This window comes from Coffea eugenioides, chromosome 6 (genome assembly GCF_003713205.1).
Source record: "Coffea eugenioides isolate CCC68of chromosome 6, Ceug_1.0, whole genome shotgun sequence".
Lineage (NCBI taxonomy): Eukaryota > Viridiplantae > Streptophyta > Magnoliopsida > Gentianales > Rubiaceae > Coffea > Coffea eugenioides.
This window is the reverse complement of record NC_040040.1, coordinates 43,529,027-43,543,104: the sequence shown is the minus strand read 5'-3', so window position 1 is coordinate 43,543,104 and position 14,078 is coordinate 43,529,027. Positions and strand designations below refer to the sequence as shown.

The 14,078-nt window shown below is 36.3% G+C and overlaps 1 pseudogene; it reads left to right on the top strand.

Moving 5' to 3' along the window:
- Nucleotides 1–5,115: 5,115 nt before the first annotated feature.
- On the top strand, nucleotides 5,116–10,777 carry LOC113774202 (annotated as a pseudogene).
- Nucleotides 10,778–14,078: the final 3,301 nt, after the last annotated feature.

Genomic DNA, 14,078 nt, shown 5'->3' with positions numbered 1-14,078 from the left:
TGACTATTATGTGATTATAATTTTGCATTTGTAGGAAAATATATCTTGTGAAGTGGAGAAAATTATGCCTATATTTTTTTGCATATTTGATGAAATTTCTTCTCTTTATTGGATTTTATAAGTTAAGTGATAAATATGGTCAATAAGTGCAATACTCTTCTCATGATTATTTTTTTAGAAAATTATTATTCCCTTTGCTATTAAAAAAAAAGAAAAAAAAGAAAAAAATGATGAAAAATGAAAAAAAATGAAGAAAAAGAGAAAAACAAAAAACAAAAGAAAAAAGAAAATAAATAAAAATTCTTCTACTACAATGATTCTTGTACTTAGTAACCGGAGTTCTTTCATCTACAAATGTCGACTTCGCGTAAAACGGTAACTGTGGATTAAGAGTATGCAAAGCACTGAGTATGTGAAGTGTTCGAGTAACCGGTGATCTTCATCTAAAAATTGTCGATTCTCCGCGTCAAAAGGCATCTCCAACGTCTTAAGTATATTTTAGATTGTAATATTAATAATATCTTTTTAACAGAATTAAAAGATGATCATGGGTTTAGGAAGCATATTATTGACCATATGAGTTACTTACTTGTAAGATTGGGTAAGGATGAAAAATTGATTTGAATTTGTTATAATGACGGTATAATTGGCTCTCCTTTACTTGATATTATGAGTACTTGAACTTAATTGAATAATTGCATAATGGTTATTTACTTTGTTTTGAGGAAATGAAGTTGAAATGCTACATATGTTTATTTTCAAATTTTGGATCATTGTTGGTTTGTATTTTTATTGCTTGAGGACAAGCAATGGTTCAAGTGTGGGGGTATTTGATAAGAGTTTATTTTACGTATTTTTTGTGTGTTTTATTAGTTAATTTTGGTTTGATTATTTAGTTAAATAACTAAGGTTTTGGTAAAAACTAAATTTTTACTGTTAAAATGGCTAAACATTGCCATTTTATGGATTTTTATGGTAAAAACTTCATAGTTTGTAGGTTTAATGATTCAATCATCAAATGAAGTGCATTGAGAAGATATTTGGATGATTGAAGATGGATTAAAGTGGTGAAAATAAAATATGAAGTGTAAAAAGGAAAAATGCAATTTGAATCAAGAAAAGTCAGGTTTTGACAACTCTGACACGTTTTGGTATTTTGACTATATATGGAGCTACACTGATCGGATCAAGGTGATCTTAGTACCATTTTGAAGCTAAGAGATATATCTACATTTGGTATGAAGACATCAAAGTCCAATTCAGCCGTTTTCATAGTCCAAAAGTTGAAATACCGAAATTCAACTCAGCTGTCCAAAGTGGAAAACAGAGTTCTGACCAGTCTTTAGTATTTTGGTCATATCTCAGGCTAAAAAGCTCCGATCTGGATGATTTTTAGAGCATTGGAAAGCTAACTCAAAGGGCTACAACTTTGATGTTTTTCACAAAAGCCAGTTCAGCCTTTATGATAGAGAAAATTGCAGTTGAAGTAAGGACAAAGTGAATACGCGAGTACACAAAACGTGACTTGTAACCGCGTTTTGTGTAGGCGCGTTTTCTGGCCGCAATTCTGCAATTTGCTCAGTCAATTCTCTTGTGCTCTGACTACTTTCCATCTATAAGTTGCAAGAGAATTCGGTGCACATGCTTTAGAAGACAAAAGGGCAAGAAAGTTGGCATATTTTCAAGTCAAAAACAATGGCTATTGACTATCTTAACAATTTCAGATTTGGAAAACAAATGCAGCAAATTTGGACCAATGGAAAAGGAGCTTTTGGAGCAGTTTATATAGGGAGCAACCAGGACATTGAGAAAGATACGGGAGAAGCTTGAAGAGTGCAGAAATGTAGTTCTTCCATTTCCTTAGTGTAGGATAGTGTAGTAAGTGTAGTTCATCCATTCTTGTATAATGACTAGATTAGGATGAAAATGGAGATGAAGAAAGAGAAGTTGAAGCTCAAGTGACATGGGTTATCTCTTCTCCAACTCTTTATCTTTTGTATTGGATTCTTAAATATAGTTAATATGCAAGTTCTGGAATTTATGTCTATTATGTGTCTCTAAAGTTTATGCCTTGGGTTTGGTTGAACTTTCTATGATTGTTAGTGTTTATCATTTGGCTATTTAACTGCTATGATTTGAGCAAGTTATTTAGCACTTTAGCTCTTTAAATCATGATTAATTTGGTACCATTAATTGTGATTATCTAAGGTGTTATTTCTGCAATGAAAATTGAGATTTAACATTAGTTCAAGAAGTGCTAACATAGGGAGTACACTCACGAGAGAGAGGTGCACCTATGTGGTTTTTAGTGATTCATTTCATGTAATTTCACTGAAGAAATGAACTTGTAGCTAATTTCATAACCATGAGAATAGGTATGGATTAGTTATAAGTATAATTGATTCACTACGAAAGTAGGATTCAAATGCATAAGGAAATTACACCATAATTAGCCTAGATGTAGTACTCAATGATCCAAATATAGCACTTGCATGAGTAGCTAGGGATACCACAACCTAAGGAGCATTTATTTGTTAATTTCTTGTATAATTTCAGTAGGTTAAATTTGTTATAATTCATTGATAGTCTAAATAATAGAGAAGCTTTAGTAATACCGGTAATTGTTCACTCTTCCCTGTGGGATCGACCCGATATATACCCTAAACTACTAGTTGATCTGTATACTTGCAGTGAACGGGTGTAATTCGGTATTTTTTAGCTTGCACGTATGTAAAATACCCGTCAAGTTTTTGATACGAACGTCGCCAACCTTGTGACGAAACCCGTAAAAGATTAGATTCAGGATCGACAAGAGGACACCAAGTTTGGAGCGGATGACCTCAACCCGTTAATCACGTGGTTAACGAACCTTGGTATAATGGTAGAAGACGCCACAACCTAGTGCGATTCTAGATTGATAAGTCACGAACACCTAGAGAAATTCTAAGGTATTCAAGAAGCCTTGGAGAAACCAAGAAAACTCTCAAAATCTGATTTATTCATTGAATGCCAAAACCATTGGAAGTGTAGGCTATTTATAACCTTACATAGAGATGAACAACTAAATGTGGAACTAGTCTAGAGTTGTGGTCTTGGCTAAGACTAACAATTGTAGGCTTGACTATTTCCATAAGACTAAGAATGAGGTCATCCCTTAGGTAAACAACCTTATGAGGTCATCCCTTAGCTAAACAACCTTATGAGGTCATCGCTTAGGTAAATAACCTTATGAGGTCATCGCTTAGGTAAATAACCTTATGAGGTCATCGCTTAGGTAAATAAGCAATGCTATGGACCATTAAGCCCTTATTACAATGACTTAATTAAAACAGCAAATGTGACTAGAGAAGGGTCACACATGGTTCTCTTTGACGTGCACTACATGGATGGCTTTCATTCCTTCATGCTCAAGTCCCTCAATGACCTTGGGGACAATTTCTTGGCCTTGTATCTCATGAACAAGTCCTTGGAGTTCCTCCCTCATCTTCTTAGCTCGTGCTCGAGTTACGGGTCCTAGGGGAACTCGAATAGTTCGCAATGGTGTCTCTTGGTTCGTATCAGTTGGTAATCAGAGCTAGTTAAGAGGTATCACGTTATATCCCTTTATTTATTTCCTTTCGAGTCAAGTTGTCCAAAATTCTGTTTTCGTGTTCTAAGTTTGCTATCCGCAATTTCCAGATTTGTTGCATCGTGTTCTTGCGTTATTTTTCCAGATTTGTTGCATCATAAACTTGCGTCTAGTTGTTGTTAATTGCTGTGGTTAGCCTTGTTTGGTCCAGCCTTTTTTTTTGTGTCTTATTCTTGATTCTTTGTTTGTGTTTGTGTCTTGTTTCTATCCTGTTATATCCATTCAATTCCAGTCTTTTGTTCTATTTGATCATTCGAGGTTACTGTTCATCCGAAAAAAAAATCAGTTTGTAGCAAGGGTTTTAGAGTCCTATCTAGTTATTACCTTGTGTTCTTGTTTACATACAAAAAAAAAAATATAGCTGGCTAACCTTACAAAAATTCCTGGAAATCTGTCTTGATCAAAACTTGGGTTTCTTGAAGTTCCTGATTGTTTAAAACCACAATCTTGAAGTTCTTGGAACTTTAGTTGGGATTCTTGAAGCCAACCAAAATCTGTCTTGATCAAATCGTGAAATCTTGGATTGTTTGGGGAGGAAATCATCTTCAATTTTGTGTTTCTTGAATTCTGGAAATTAACATCTTGAATTCTTGAAAGAATCTTGAAGTTTCTGGGTTTTGGGAACCAAATCTTGGTAAACAACAAGGCTGCAAAATTTCAGCTGCCAAAATCCTTGTGTTCACTACAACAATCTTCTTTCTTGACTAAGAACATTTTAGCCACGAAATTTGACTCTTCTTGGCTGATTAGAAAACAAAAACAAAGGAAGAAGAAGAATATTCAGCCTATTCAAGTCAAATTTCCCAACCTATTCAAGTCAAATTTTCCAACCTGTTCAAAGTCAAATTTTCCACCCTTGTTCCCAAAAACAACCAAATCAGTTCCAATCTTGAACTTGACCTTAGAATTTATGGGAACCAGCAAATAGGAAGACTAATCCTTGTTTCCAAAGGATTAAGGAAGAAAAGTCAGCCTTGGGTTTCCAAAACAGTCCTACCGCAACACAAATTCATCTTCCATTCGGATTCCATCTTTGCAACCATTGGGGAATTTCTGTCCAATCATTAATTCTGGAAATTTTTGTGCATCATTAGGTCAGTTTTAAGTGTCATTCTGAATCCTCTAAGTGTCCATTTACCTACCAAAACACTGACCAGAAATGCAGCAACCAGCAGCTCAAAATTCCAGTTTTGGGTAGAGTTTTGTCTAGGATCCTTAAAATTCAACTCTGAGTCATTCATTGAGTCGTGGTCAGTCTCTTCATCTTTTGTTTTTTTTCGTTCAAAGTGCTACAATCTTGTGACCCTGGTTGGTAAGTCGATCCACACTAGAAGGAGTTCTAACTTCTTCGAGGAGTTGACCGAGGAGCCTTGAAAATACCTTGGTGAGTTCATTAGAGTGTTCAAACACGAGAGCGAGAGTAAACACGTGAGGAAGTGTGCGAGATAAACTTTGCTTCTTTCCATTATTATTTTTTTTACCCTACCATGGCTAACGAGGGGGGAGCAAGCTCCCAAGCTTTTGATCTTAAACTTTTCACAGAAGCAATCAAAGGCGAATTGGGACGCATGATGGACCAAAAACTTGAACTAATGCATCAACGCATTGACAGCTTAGAGTTGTCTCATGGAAGCTCCAAAGGCAGCCGTGGAAAGGCTTATGCACATGAGTCTACCGACTCTAACTCAGACAACAACTATGAGCATAAGCAAAGTAGGTCCAAGCGTGAAGCTAGGCCTTCAAATGACCACATTCCGGGCATAAAGATGAAAATTCCGCCTTTCCAAGGACGATCAGACCCCGATGCCTACTTAGAGTGGGAGAAGCGGATTGAACTTGTCTTCGATTGCAATACTTACTCGGAGGAGCAAAAGGTCAAGTTGGCCGTGGTCGAATTCACCGACTACGCCGTTGTGTGGTGGGATCAACTCTCTACTAGTCGAAGGAGGAGTCGTGAACCTACCATACAAACTTGGACGGAGCTAAGACGACTAATGAGGAAGCGTTTCGTACCAAGTCACTACTACCGTGACTTGTACCAAAAGCTTCAAACCCTCAACCAAGGAGCACGAAGTGTCGAGGACTATCACAAGGAAATGGAAATACTCATGCTACGGGCAGACATCATGGAGGATCGAGAAGCAACAATGGCACGCTTCTTGAACGGATTAAGGCCCGAAATTGCTGATCAAGTGGAGTTACACCACTATGTGGAACTTGGGGACTTGGTGGAGAAGGCCATCAAGATTGAAAGGAGGATTAAGAGGAAGGGTTCAACTCGGAGTTACTCCAACTTTTCACCCTCTTATCCCCGAACTACACCACCAAAGAAAGAGGATAAAGGGCCGAGTAATTCCATCCCTTCAAGACCGAGGCCGGATACGACTAAGTGGGAGTCTAAAGCAACACCAAAGACTGCCATTGAGTTGAGCTTGGGGCGAAATCGAGATACTAGATGCTTCAAATGCCAAGGCCGAGGGCATATTGCTAGCCAATGCCCGAACCAACGCACTATGATCATCTTACCCAATGGTGAGTTTCTCACTGATGATGAAGATGAGAAGGAGGAGTTGCCATTTTTAGAAGTCCTATCTAGTCATTACCTTGTGTTCTTGTTTACATACAAAAAAAAAAATCCCACCGCAACACAAATTCCTTTTCCATTCAGATTCCATCTTTGTAACCGTTGGGGAATTTCTAATTCTGGAAATTTTCGTGCATCATTAGGTCAGTTTTAAGTGTCTTTCTGAATCCTCTAAGTGTCCATTTACCTACCAAAACACTGACCAGAAATGTAGCAACCAGCAGCTCAAAATTCCAGTTTTGGGTAGAGTTTTGTCTAGGATTCTTAAAATTCAACTTTGAGTCATTCATTGAGTCGTAGTCAGTCCCTTCATCTTTTGTTTTTTTTTTTTTTTTTTTCGTTCAAAGTGCTACAATCTTGTGACCCTGGTTGGTAAGTCGATCCATACTAAAGGAGTTCTAACTTCTTCGAGGAGTTGACCGAGGAGCCTTGAAAACACCTTGGTAAGTTTTATTAGAGTGTTTTCAAGGCTCCTCGGTCAACTCCTCGAAGAAGTTAGAACTCCTTTAGTATGGATCGACTTACCAACCAGGGTCACAAGATTGTAGCACTTTGAACGAAAAAAGAACAAAAGATGAAGGGACTGACTACGACTCAATGAATGACTCAAAGTTGAATTTTAAGAATCCTAGACAAAACTCTACCCAAAACTGGAATTTTGAGCTGCTGGTTGCTACATTTCTGGTCAGTGTTTTGGTAGGTAAATGGACACTTAGAGGATTCAAAAAGACACTTAAAACTGACCTAATGATGCACGAAAATTTCCAGAATTAGAAATTCCCCAACGGTTACAAAGATGGAATCTGAATGGAAAAGGAATTTGTGTTGCGGTGGGATTTTTTTTTTGGAAACCCAAGGCTGACTTTTCTTCCTTAATTCTTTGGAAACAAGGATTAGTCTTCCTATTTGCTAGTTCCTATGAATTCTAAGGTCAAGTTCAAGATTGGAACTGATTTGGTTGTTTTTGGGAACAAGGGTGGAAAATTTGACTTGAACAGGTTAGAAAATTTGACTTGAATAGGTCACGAAATTTGACTCTTCTTGGCTGATTAGAAAACAAAAAAAAAAAAAAAAAGGCCCTTATTACAAACGACTTAACTAAAATAGCAAATGTGACTAGATGGGCAGAAGACGCATCCTTATAAAGCGTGTCTGTGCCTTATAACGTCTTTGCTGCGATGAACCTGAATGAACTGCTCGAGCTCGTGTAACCAGTCCTAGTGGGACTTGAACCTTATCCGATGGCATAGCTTGACTCGTATACTGATACGAACGTCGCCAACCTTGTGACGAAACCCGTAAAAGATTAGATTCAGGATCGACAAGAGGACACCAAGTTTGGAGCGGATGACCTCAACCCGTTAATCATGTGGTTAACGAACCTTGGTATAATGGTAGAAGACGCCACAACCTAGTGCGATTCTAGATTGATAAGTCACGAACACCTAGAGAAATTCTAAGGTATTCAAGAAGCCTTGGAGAAACCAAGAAAACTCTCAAAATCTGATTTATTGATTGAATGCCTAAAACCATTGGAAGTGTGGGCTATTTATAGCCTTACATAGAGATGAACAACTAAATGTGGAACTAGTCTAGAGTTGTGGTCTTGACTAAGACTAACAATTGTAGGCTTGACTATTTCCATAAGACTAAGAATTGTGGGCTTGACCAAACCTTATGAGGTCATCCCTTAGGTAAACAACCTTATGAGGTCATCGCTTAGGTAAATAACCTTATGAGGTCATCGCTTAGGTAATTAAAGCAAGACTATGGACCATTAAGCCCTTATTACAAACGACTTAACTAAAATAGCAAATGTGACTAGATGGGCAGACGACTTGAGCTTATAAAGCGTGCCCACACCTTATAATGACTTTGCTATGGTGAATCGATTAAATGGCAGAAGACGTATCCTTATAAAGCGTGTCTGTGCCTTATAACGTCTTTGCTGTGGTGAAGCTGAATGAACTGCTCGATCTCGTGTAACCAGTCCTAGTGGGACTTGAACCTTATCTGATGGCATAGCTTGACTCGTATCACATTGGCATTGGTTGAGTCCGATGGTTAATGAGTTCAACCAATATTACAACATATTGGTCGGCGATCATCATAGCAGGTGGAATGATGACCAGATCAAGCAACACGCACGTGAGCTATTTCATCATAATAATAACAAGCATTTTTTACATGAACATGTGTGCGTGTTGTTGAAAAATGATCCGAAGTGGAAGGTAAATACTCCTATGCAGCGTTCTTCAAAAAAGATAAGGACTGATGAAAGCGGGGGCATACACTTCTTCATCCAATACGGATTCACATTTTGACATCGATGATAATGAAGCACGTGAAGTTCGCCCACCTGGTCAAAAAGCATCAAAGAAGGGAAAGAGAAAGACAAAATCAAAGGTGAACGAGGAAAATGTGAGTGGGGAATTTGATCAAATCCGAAAAATGTTGATGAAGCAAAAAGAAGAAAAATTGCAAGCTATGGAAAACTTGGCAAATAAGTTAGAAAGTTATAATTTTCGAAGTGATTACGAAATCTTACTCAAGGATACCACGACATGACCGATCAATAGCTTCGAATTCATGAGCAAATGTGCTCCATTCTAAAAGCCAAATATAATATTTCTTAGTCTATTTTTAATTTTATTTTACCATACGGTGCAATAAGATGCAGATAAAACCATGTTGTATCATATTAATCACTTGTGTAGTACATTTATGGAGTAACTAGACACAAGCTATGAAATCCGACCATGGATTCGAAACCAAGTTATAAAATCCGGCCATGGATTTGAAACCAGGTTTTGAAATCCTACCATGGAATCGAAACCAGGTTATGAAATCCAGCCATGGATTTGAAACGAACCAGGTTATGAAATCCAGCCATGGATTCGAAATCAAACTATGAAATCCGACCATGGATTCGAAACCAAGCTAACGAAATTTTAAATTTCATCATTTTAAATTAATATAATATTCATGAATTTATAATTTATATTATATAAATATAATTATACTTAATTAAATAATTGTAATATATAATTATACTAATATTATAATAAAATATATTATATATATTCATTATACTAATATATTCATTATAATAGGTCAGAAAACTAGCCGTTGGAAAATTAGCTGTTAGAAAAATGAGCTGTTGGAAAAATAGCCGTTGGAAAACTAGCCGTCATAACACTAGCACTATATATGTATTGGCAGGATGCAATACATTGCCACCAAATACTCAACACACTCAAAAAATGTCTCAATATCCTGATATCTCTCTTATAGAAGAAATTAAAAAGTTTTTAGCCTATGAAATGATGGATGACACTGATGATCAAATTATGAAGATGTTGGAGCAATGGCAAACGCAACATACATCTTCAAGTCGTAACATCCGTCCACACAGTCGAAGATATTACAATCGAGAGCGTGGTGTCGGACATGTTTGACTTTTTAATGACTATTTCACCGACGAGCCAGTGTATCCTTCACATATATTCTGCCGACGATTTCGAATGAGAAGGGAATTATTCCTTCGAATTGTGGAGTCGATGACAAATCATTCAGAGTTTTTTCAAATGAGGGTCGATGCAACCGGCAAAAGACTTTCTCCACTTCAAAAAACTACAGCAGCTATCCAACAGTTAGCATATGGAGCACCTGCTGACCAATTGGACAAGTACATAAGGATGGGTGAATCCACTGCAATCAAATGTTTGTCACAATTTTGTCGGTGCGTGATCGATATTTATGGGGCACAATACTTGAGAAGGCCTAATATTAATGACGTTGAACGTTTACTTCAATTGCATTCTGAGCACCATGGTTTCCCTGGAATGCTAGGTAGCATTAACTGCATGCATTGGCAATGGAAGAATTGCCCAGTGGCATGGAAAGGTCAATTTACTCGAAGTGATCAAGGATCTCCCACAATAATGCTAGAAGCAGTTGTATCAGCAGATTTGTGGATATGGCATGCATTTTTTGGCGTCGCGGGGTCTAACAATGACATTAATGTACTCAATCAATCTCCACTATTTAACGACGTGTTACACGGATATGCTCCTGATATTCAATTTATGGTAAACGACACACAGTATAACAAAGGGTATTGTCTAGCAAATGGCATATATCCAGAATGGACAACATTTGTTAAAAGTTTTACATCTACTAAAGATCCAAAGAGGATCAAATTTAAGCAAATGTAGGAGGCTGCAAAAAAAGACGTCGAGCGAGCTTTTGGAGTGCTCCAATTTCATTGGGCAATTGTATGTGGCCCAGCTCGGTTTTGGCATAGAGCTAAATTGAAAGATATAATGTACACATGCATCATATTGCATACTATGATTGTCGAGGATGAGAGAGATGCAATAAGAAATTGGGATGATGATGATGAAGAACCAACGATTCCTGTGACTTAAGGTTTAGTCGAAAATTTTCACCATTATCTTCAAAGGAATGCGAAACTATGTGACCGGGAAGTACATCATCAACTTCGGTCGGATTTGGTCGAACATATTTGGGAACGATTCGGAGGCAATAATAATGAAAATTAGTATTTGTTATATTATTATTTGTATTTTATTTAATTTTAATATTATGTTGTGGAGTTAAATTTAGTAGATAGGGTATTATTAACTAATAATGGATGATTCTGATATTTTCACGTTTGAGGTGTCACGTCAATAATTTATTTTTAAAAATAACCATTTTTAAAATAATAAATTTATTTATTTATGGGTTATGAGTTGTGCATTATTAAAATAAAAGAGAGGAGAGAGTATAATAAAAGAGGAGATAGTGGAATGCTGATGTGGCATGTGGACCCATGCTATTATACTCTGTGAGTGTAATTCATTGTAGATGGGAGTGTAATAAAAAGAGGAGATAATGGAATGCTGATGTGGAATAGTGGAATGTTGATGTGACATGTGGATTACACCTTGAAGGGTGTAAACTATCGTGGATGCTCTAAGGGATTTGAATTCAAACCCAAACTAAGGGCTGATAGGGGCAAACCCATCCTAAGGCAAGATAAATAAGCGCTGTCAATTGGGCAAATCCTAGTTGGCATTTTTTTTTTTTTGGCTATCACGGTGTTGATGACTTCATGTGTCATTTAAAATTTGGCTGATAGGGGGCTCCTGCTCCAGCCCTTTGATGCCATCACTTGTTAGTCGTGGCAGTGAGGGGTTGCAGTTGGGATTAAACCAGGTGGGCTAAGGCACATATTGAATCATTTTAATTATGGTATCGTTGGGCTAATGCCCTAGCAATCCCTGTATGTTGTTATTTCAAATTCCCACTTTATTGCATTAGGCCCATCTTTTTATGCTTCCTTTAATTTAGAGAATATTTCTAATTGACACATTAGTACATAATATTTAAACACTCAGATTTAATCCACCTCTATATTTAAACACCTTTTCAAATTAGTTTCACCGTGGACAAAAAATTAGCACTTGAAACTTCTCTTAACAGGTGTTTCCAAGGTATTCCATAACCAAACCCTAATTTAAATCAACACTACCTAACGTTAACTAGTGGAGACTATAGCTAAAATAATCATGGCCTTCCTAACTCCTAGCTCGACCTTTAAATTTTCTTGTGTAATTGTTAAACAACTTTTTAGTCAATGGGAGATCAGAATCTCACCCAAAATCGGTCGGCTCATTGGTGGTTCAGTGGCAACAGTTACCGTTGGCCAATGTGGGGTGAATATAAGAATTATAAGGTATAGGTCAGAGCATGAAGGAGGATAAAAAGAAGAGGAAATAGGGTTGAAAAATGAATCAAATTACTCGGTATTCGAAATTTGGTAAAAGCTCGTTCGAGTTTGATACGCCAATTAGTTAAACCAAATTTAGATAGCATGTTATATTCGATAACATTCAAACTCGTCAACTAATCATACCAAACTTCAAACTCGATAAAAGTTCGTTCAAACTCAATTTAGCAAATAAACAAGCCAATCTTGAATAAAATTTTAATTTTGTTAAAATAATCATATAAGATTAAATATTAGAGTGTTTGATTTGATTAGTCTCGTTTAGACCCTAGGCGGAAATCAAAAAGTTGATAATAAATTTGATACTAAAAGAAAATGTACAAATATTTAGTAGCCTATGTGGAGAAAAATAAACTATCCTGGGTGGGTAGACCCATTTGGCCCATTCCTTATAAAAGCCGAACCAATCTCAGCCAATCACGAGCGGGCATAGCTTCAACATGGGATTCGTAGGCTCTTTAAACCAAAATTAAACATGGGATTTGGCATCATTTTCCCATATATTCTTTGGATTCTAATGGTATCAAGACATATATCAGACTCCTCAATCGCTATTTGTATCTTTTGAAATGTTAAATACTCGTAAAAGTGTCTGAAATTCAGACATAAAACTATCTAATATAAAAATAAAGAAACAAAATAATGATAGATTTGAAATTTTTTTGTAGTTAAAGAGTGATTTTCAAAATCAGCGTCTCTAGCATTTCTATTTTTCATATTCTTTTTTGCACCCTTCTGGGATGCTTTTCTACCATAGGTTATGGAAGTAGGGTTCTTTTCAAATCCAAGTATTGCATACCATCAAATTGAATTCTTAAAAGAGGCACAAGTTATGGAAGTAGAGTTCTTTTTAAATCCATGTATTGCATACCCATCAAATTGAATTCTTAAAAGATTGTCTTTTAAATGTTCAAATCTTACGTCAGATCAATTGTCACTAATACATGACTTCCACTAAATTGAAAGAATATGCAACAATGCACCCCTTTGGATTACAGATGGGAATAAATCTCCCTAATTCCCTTGGTCCAATTGAACCCTCTGTTAAATAAGTTAAAGTAAGAGTAAAAATAGAATTAGTGTAGAAGTTGATGATTGTCTCTAAATAGGCTAAATTAGAAATAGAAGTAAGATTAATGTAGAAGTCGTTGATTGAAAAAAAAAAAAAGAAGATTGATGTAATATATGGTAAGAGTAGAAGTAGGGTTAATGTAGAAGTTGCGGATTGAAAAAAAAAAAAATGGGCGATTGACGCAGGATACATGGTACATAGTACTATTTCAAGTTGAAAAGCTAGCAAATTTTGGACAAATTCAAACAACTCCCAAAAGGGACAGATGTGGTGATGCAATTCCATCAGTCAATAACTGAAAACCAATAATCACTTTGCACTGAATTCAAAGCAAATGCTTAGCGACGGGGGAAGAAAGAGTGCCAAACAAACGGGCCAAAATGAAGGGGCCACCGCTAAAAAAGCCAAAGCTGGCCAACCTCGGAAAGTGAAAGCTTACGCTGCATGACAAATCCCATTAAGGTATTGCTTTTTCCTTTTTGCCAATTAAAAAAAGGCAAAAAAGAGAAAAATTCTGCTAATTCTAGTTTTCTGGATCTTGAACTTAGATTATCAGTATTAATTGCACCATAAAATATATGCAATGATGCACTAAATCCATCAAATATAGACCTGTTTGGATTGCAATTTTTTGGAGTTTTTTTTATAGAAAATGTACTACAATGATTTAATATGTGTAAGATAAAAAAGTAATTGAAAAATATATTTAAAAAAAGGTCAAAATTTTTTGAAGAAAGATGGCTTTCGAAACAAGGCCTTAGTGCAAAAATGCAATGAATGTATCACTCATAAAAAATTTTGATATTTAAAATGGTACAAATTCAAATTAAGCCTATGTAGCCATCAATTATGTGGTACAGTTACTCTAACAATTATAGAGAACCCCACTCCCTAATTTTGTATCCAAGAAGGTCAACATCCCATCCAATGCGAACATTATTGTTGTCAAATATAACAAGTGCTATTACGTAATCTGAGGTATAATTTTTGTCATGAG